Below are 7,237 nucleotides of genomic sequence, written 5' to 3'. Positions count from 1 at the left end.
AGAAAAGGTCTGCGGCAAAGAGTGTTAGCTACTGACGCCAATAGCCATTCTATTCTCTCTTTTCTCCTTAGTAACAAAACTTTAATTTTTAGCTGGGCTTGTTGCCACCTGAAAGAAACAACTGCATTTTCCAGCCTTCTTAGCAACTAAATATAGTCTGCTAATGTAAAAGCCAAAGTGTTTCTGAAGCCTTCAAGTTGTAAGTTGTGAGTAAATTGTAACCAAAGATCTATACACAGAATTATATGTGGAAGGACTGGCGTTGTTGCTTATAATGGAAATGACTCAGTTGAAAGCAACCACTTAGTACTCCTCTGCTTCTTTCTGCCTGCCTTCCTGCTGCAAGCTGGAAACCAACAAGATATTCAATATTTGGAGCTCTGGCATCCACCTTGAATCATGAAGTATTCTTAAGGAGGGACAATCAGGCAATGGGGCAGAAACATCTGAGCCTTGTGCTTCATGGACACTGAAGGGACAGGACAGTATTTCTGGATGCCTTACCTTCATGTTTCCTTTTATGCAAGAGTGAGAAATGATTTTGTTTCATTTAAGTCTTTTTTGTTTTTGATTTTTCTGTTACATTGAGATATGGAGAAAGAATGTTCCAGAAGAGAGGGCAGCAAGAGAAAGAACCCCAGAGCTAAGGCATACCTGGAAAGTTTAAGGAGCATCAAAGTGACTGTTACAGAGCGACCAAGGAGAAGAATGCAAGATGAGATCAGAGAAGTACTGGAAGTCATTCTATGCAGGATCTTGAATGGCCTTCAGAAGACTTTTACACCAAGAAATAGGAGGAGTCATTTCAGGTTTAGATCAGATGAGTGACAGGTGACCTTCATTTTGGTGACACCCATCAGGCCACTGGAGAGGGAAAGCATAGATGCAGCCACATTTGTTAGGAAACTACTGCAGTAATCCAAAGGCAACATCATGGGGACCTGAACAAGCATGGATAAATGGGGGTGGAAAAGAGTGTCACATATTTGGTATTTTCTAAAGGCAGAGCCAATGAGATTTCCTGATATATGGATGGTAAGAAAAATAGAGGGATCAAGGGCATCTTCAAAATTTGGGGCCTGGACAACTTGGAAGGTTGCAGTTGTTATCAACTTACTAGCTGAAGCTAACTTGGAGGTATTGTGTAAAACCAAAATCATCTTTCTCTTTAAATTTAGCGTGTTCCTTTGCCTCTGGTGCTACTTCAGACCTAGATCTACTCAGACACACAAGGAAGACTACCAAGGGTCACCCTTCACTCCTTCACTCCTTCACTTTGTAATCTCTATAACATCTCATCAGGTCCTCTGATTCCTACTTTCTAAATATTTCATTTATCTATTCACTTCTCTCCTTCTCTACTGCCACCACTTTATTTAAGGCCACCATCATTTCTCATCTGCATTATTACAAGAGCCTCCAAATTGGCAATGAGTCCTCCCTGGATTGAACTATTCACTGCACCACCAAATGAGGGAGTTATTCAAATAACCACCAAATGGGGCAATTATTCAAATGCATAACAGCCTCTCACGGTCCACCATTGCCTATTGTTCTTAGATAAAGTCCAAAGTGCGCAGGGTGGTTTGTTAAAACTTATTGTTTTGAGCCAGGCACAGTGGCATACGCCAGTAATCCCAGTGAATTGAGAGGCTCAGCAGGAGGATTGCAAATTCAAGGCCAACCTCAGTAACCTAGTGAGACTCTCAGCAACTTAATGAAACTTTTTTGTTGTAAAATAATTTACAGTGGGCTGGGGATGTCGCTCAAGGTGGCGCGCTCACCTGGCATGCGTGCGGCCTGGGTTTGATTGTCAGCACCACATACAAACAAAGATCTTGTGTCCGCCGAAAACTAAAAAATAAATATTAAAAAATTCTCTCTCTCTCTCTTTCTCTCTCTCTCTCTCTCTCTTTAAAAAAAATAATAATTTACAGAGAAGTTTCAGGAACTATCAAAAAAAAATCTTTCTATATACTCCTTGCCTAGATACACCATTTTACTTCTCTCTTTCTGAATCACTTGAATATAAATTGCAAACACAATACCCTTTGCCCATAAGTACTTTAGGTTATATCTTCCCAGGAATAAGAATAATAACTCAGAATTATCATAATCATAAAATTAACATTGGTGCAATATAGTTATTTAATATATTGATTTTATTCAGATTTGTCCAATTAAGAAAATTGTGTCTTTTATGGCAAAAGACATACGTATACATATATATGTTAAATTTTCAGCTCCAGTATCACACACTGTATCCAGTATTACACTTGCAGTCTCTTAGTGTCTTTTATCCTAGAATAGTTTCCTCCATTGTTACCTTTCATAACCTGACACTTATTAAAAGGATAGGTCAGGAGACTGGATTGCAGCTCAGTGGTAGAGTGCTTGCCTCTCACATGTGAGGCCTGGGTTCGATCCTCAGCACCACATTAAAAAAAATAAACAAATAAAAATAAAGATAAAAACAGTATAGGTCAGATATTTTGTAGAATGTCCTTCCATTTGGATCTGCCTGATGTTTCCTTATGATTAAATTTAGGTTGTGCATGTTTGACAGGAAGAACAGAGAAGTGGTGTATCATTCTCTCACTTCATATCAGAAGGCAGAGCCTTAGCATGTTTTTTAAAAAACTTTCTTCATGATGTTGTTTCTTGTTATTTCTCACTTTCTTCCCATGCAGATCCAAGGCTTTCAAATAGCCCCAGAGATCCATACCAGCCCCATCGCCACTTGGTTAATCTGTGGTGTTCTCTAAAATCTCATAAAGGTTATCTTGTCCACAAAATTTTTCCTTAATGCCCAGGCCTGATTTAGGGTCCTCCCTGTGAGCTAGCACAGCACCATGCACCCAGCTATCTAGCACTTCTTAAGCTATATTGTAATTGCCTTTTTAGTTGTTTTTAGCCTCATATGGATAATAAGCATCAGAGGGCAGTGGCTATGTAATGTTCACTATTATCACCAGCGCATAGCCCAATGCCTGGTACACGGTAGGTACCCCAACATTTTCCTGAGTAAAGCATCACTTCCATGAATCCTCCTTCACTTCTGCAAGCTTTCTCCTGCGCCTTCACAGAGTTTCTTCAGAACTCCATTCTCTCTCATAGTTTTGCTAGATTGTCCACATTTGGTCTTTGTTAGGAGCCTGAAAAATCCTGGAACCACATGGAAGCTCTTTTGTTGATATCACAGCACCTTAACACAGACCTGGAAAGGAAAAAGAGAGGGAAGAGGGGAGGGAGAGGAGGAGTGGGCCTTTGTTTTAGAACTTCATTCCTTCTAAGTTTGTGTTAAGCAGGTGCAGACTGTTTTGGAATGTCTCTCCAGCCACTCCTCCCCCTCAAAGCCCACTTCCTGTTTATTCTGCCTCCCAATTTCACAGTGGGGAGGAGTGGGGGATGGGAACCAGTCTCTTCCTTTAGAGGCCTTTCCACTCCCTACAGGCCCAAATTCAGGAATGAATACTTTGAATTTGAACTTAAGCTCTTTACAAGTCTTTAAGAGAGTTATCAACAAGAATCTAAAACTTCTAGTGTGAATTCTCATTGGTAGATATATTAATAAGCAATGAAGTGAATGAAAGAAGAAAAAAGAGAAGAAAGAGGCCTGGGAAATGCGCAGATTGAATAATAAATCAGAATTTGGTTGCTGAGTTTTTATAAAGCTTGAAAGAATAAGTCAGGTGAAAGAAAAAAAAAAGCTCTTTTCTCACATAATATTTAATTAACAACTAGCAGATACTTATTCTAAGATTTTGCAAGTTAGAATTTAATCTTCATAATGACAATTGGAAATCCAGTTCCTTCTCTTGTTTCTCTGCTATTCTCAACATGTTGCTACATACATCTCATTGTCCAGTGGTTGCTGGAGCTCCAGCCATTCCAAGTCATTCCATCCAGTAAGAAAGGGAAAGGAGTAAAAGGGATTCTCTCACCCTTTAAAGATATCTGGAAGTCATAAGTCACACTTTTACCTGAGCTCTTTGATTAAAACCTTGTCACTGCGGGGCATGGTAATCCCAGCGGTTTGGGAGGCTGAGGCAGGATCGTGAGTTCAAAGCCAGCTTCAGCTATTTATCAAGGCCCTAACCAACTCAGCAAGACCCTTAATATTAAAAAAAAAAAAGGCTGGGGGATGTGGCTCAGGTCCCAAGCTTACTCCTAGCTGAAAGGAATGCTAAGAATTATCTGTTTATCAGGTGTGATCAAGATCAAGGTAAGAAAGACTTGGGGAAGGAAGGGAAGACTAGGTATTGGTAAACAACAATCTTTTTTCTTGTACCAGGGATTTAACCTGGGGCAATTTACCACTGAGCCACACCCCCAGCCCTTTTTATTTTTATTATTGTTTTTAATTTTGAGGCAGAGTCTTGATAAATTGGTCAGGGCCTTGCTAATTTGCCCCAGGCTGGCCTCAAACTCATGATCCTCCTGTCTCAGTCTCCCCAGTCTCTGGGATTACAGGTATGTGCCACTATCCCCAGCATAAACAAAAATCTTTGACATAATTTACTCATCTTTAAAATAAGGATATCGGGCTGGGGATGTGGCTCAAGCGGTAGCGCGCTCGCCTGGTATGCGTGCGGCCCGGGTTCGATCCTCAGCACCACATACAAACAAAGATGTTGTGTCTGCAGAAAAAAACTAAAAAATAAATATTAAAATTCTCTCTCCCTCTCTTTAAAAAAAATAAAATAAAATAAAATAAGGATATCAGTACACCGAGTCCTTTGGAGGAAAAAAAAAATGAGATTTGCACCAGTCCTAGCAAGAAACCTATCAGGAAGGAAGTATACCCCATAAGTGCACATTAAGGAATAGTTTATTGCTATTTATATTGAATCTTTATGGTAGTATCTCCATTTTGCAAAAGAGAAAACTAAGGATCCAGGAAGCTAATTAACTCCCTGAGGAAACAGAACAAATTGACAGAACTGAGGCTAAAACCAGACTCTTTGATTCCAAGTCATGGTTTTTCTTCCACTACTGTGTGCCACCTTTCCCTCTACTTCACCTTGCCACAACCACCTGTCTTATTATGTATGACCTTTGTGTTCATGGAGTTGACATCTAATACACTTCTCTCCATTGCAAATCTTTTATGCTGCATTCTCACACTAAATCATCACCATTCAATGAGAGATAAGAGTGTTAGGTACCAATGGTGAGGACATTGTTAATCAAAAGGCCCTGGGACAACTGGATCTCTCCTACATTCGTTGGCAAGAGGGTAAATGTTGCAGTCACTTTGGAAAACACTTCCAGTAGCTTCTGATAAAATTAAATATATACCTATCCTATGAACTAGCAATCTCATTCCTATGCATTTATTATTTATGTCTTTTAAGAGGATTGTACTAGAATGTTCTTTTATTCATAATAGCCAAAATAAATAAATAAAATGAAAACAACCTCAATGCCCATCAAAAAGGCAATGGATAGAAATGCATATAATAGGAATCATAGAAATGTATACAAACAAATACTGTTTAGTATTAATAAGGAATGACTACTCAATCAGGAAAATGGGTGAATCTCAGAAATACAATGTTGAGTGAAAGGAGCCAGATACAAAAGTGTACATACTATGTAATTCTCTTTCAACCAAGTTCGAAAACAGGCAAGTTTTCAACCAAGTTCAAAACAAATTACATGGGGGTAGAAATCAGAATAGTGTTTGCTTTGGAGTGGAGGGGTCAAAGAGGGTCATAGATTAGAAATGAAGATGCAATAACTTTCTAAGGTGATGGTTATGTTCTGCATCTTGATTGAGATGTTGATTATGGCTATATGCACTTGTCAAAATTTAATGAACTGTATACTTAATATCTGTGTATTTTAGTACATGTAATTATATGCAAATACAAAGCAAAAATAATAATGAAACAGGAAACACTACATTAAAAATGCAAAATACTTTGGAAGGGAAAGAAGTGATGATGAAGCAAAAAGGAGAGGAACAGTCAGGTGCATTACATGCCTGTAATCCCAGCTACTCAGAAGGCTGAGGCAGGAGGATCACACCTGGGCAATTTATCGAGGAGCTTAAAATAAAGTACAAAGGGTCTGGGGATGTAGCCTAGTGGTAGAGTATCCCTGGGTTCAATACTCAGTACTATCAAAAAAAAAAAAAAAAAAAAGAAAGAAAAAGAAAAAACGATGAATGTAAGAATTTAAGCACAAATACAATAACAAATGATGTCACTATATTTGAAGCAAGCTTATTTAATAATATAATAGCAGCTCCATAAATAGTGTCTTATTATGCAGGGCCACAGTCACCAATATTAAAGCCTAAAAGGGAAATCAACTTTCTTTCAAGAAAAAAGACAAAAAGAACCTTTTGATAGTATTTTCAGGTGGTGCTTAGAAATTCTATTTTAACCAGCCCAAAGGCAACGGATAGATCAGGTACCAAGAGTGTGTAACCTTTTCATTTCCTGGCTATACACTAGAAAGTATATATTTTAGTTTCTATTGCTTCTGTACAAAATTCCCACAAAGTCAGGGACTTAAAACAACATGGCATTATCACCTTTCAGTTCTGGAGGTCAGAGGTCCAAAATGGGTCTCCCTCGGCTAAAAAGGTGGTGCTGGTGGGCTGCATGCCTTCTGGAGGATTTGAAGAAGATTCTGTTTCCTGACCTTTTCCAGCTGCAAGAGGAGAAGCTGCCTACATTTCTTGGCTCCTGGCTCCTGTTCCCATCTTCATAGCCAACAATGACAAGTTGCTTTCCTCATGCTGCATCTCCAGGACTCTGACTCTCCTGCCTCTACTTCCATCTTTTAAAGAGTCTTGTGATTACATTGGGCCCATCCAGATAATTCAGAATGATTTGCCCCATCTGAAAGCCAGATGGCTTTATTTCCATCTGCACCTTTAATTACCCCTTACCATGCAAATTAATATATTCAGAGGTTCTGGTGAGTTGGGCATGGGCATATTTGGAGGAACCATTTTTCTCCTTACTCTGATAAATTTTAACACAACTATAATATGTTATTTGCAGCATCTCTTCAGCCATCTACTATTTCTAATCCTTTTGTACTTGGAATCAGTCATCAGATGAATATTTCCAAAGGCTCCATATTTATCATAAGTGACTATTCAGGTAAATGTGATAAAATAGACCCCCTCCTATAAATTCTGTTCTACTTTGAATTGTTTTCATTTAGTCAGACAATCCTCTGAAATTTGGAAAAAGGCCTCTGTTTCAGTTATCTATTA

The sequence above is a fragment of the Marmota monax genome, unplaced genomic scaffold, assembly GCF_021218885.2.
Source record: "Marmota monax isolate L192 unplaced genomic scaffold, Marmota_monax_Labrador192_F-V1.1 WCK01_AAM20220418_F8-fsc00158, whole genome shotgun sequence".
Taxonomy (NCBI): Eukaryota; Metazoa; Chordata; class Mammalia; order Rodentia; family Sciuridae; genus Marmota; species Marmota monax.
This window is presented reverse-complemented; position numbering follows the sequence as displayed.